Consider the following 349-nt stretch of genomic DNA (forward strand, 5'->3'; position numbering starts at 1 on the left):
GACTTGCTGAGTCAACACTTTGTTCTGAGCCAATATGGCATTCAGAGCATCTATTTCAAGAACTCCTTTCTTCTGAGGTACCCTATTATTCACGGAATTCCTCTCAGAAGTGTACATGAATTGGTTGTTTGCAACCATGTCAATGAGTTCTTGGGCCTCTTTAGGCGTTTTCTTTAGGTGAATAGATCCACCTGCAGAATGGTCCAATGACATTTTCGAAAATTCAAATAGACCATAATAGAATATATCTAATATGGTCCATTCTGAAAACATGTCAGATGGACACCTTTTGGTCAGCTGCTTGTATCTTTCCCAAGCTTCATAGAGGGATTCACCATCTTTTTGCTTA

The sequence above is a fragment of the Arachis duranensis genome, chromosome 5, assembly GCF_000817695.3.
Source record: "Arachis duranensis cultivar V14167 chromosome 5, aradu.V14167.gnm2.J7QH, whole genome shotgun sequence".
NCBI classification, from domain to species: Eukaryota; Viridiplantae; Streptophyta; class Magnoliopsida; order Fabales; family Fabaceae; genus Arachis; species Arachis duranensis.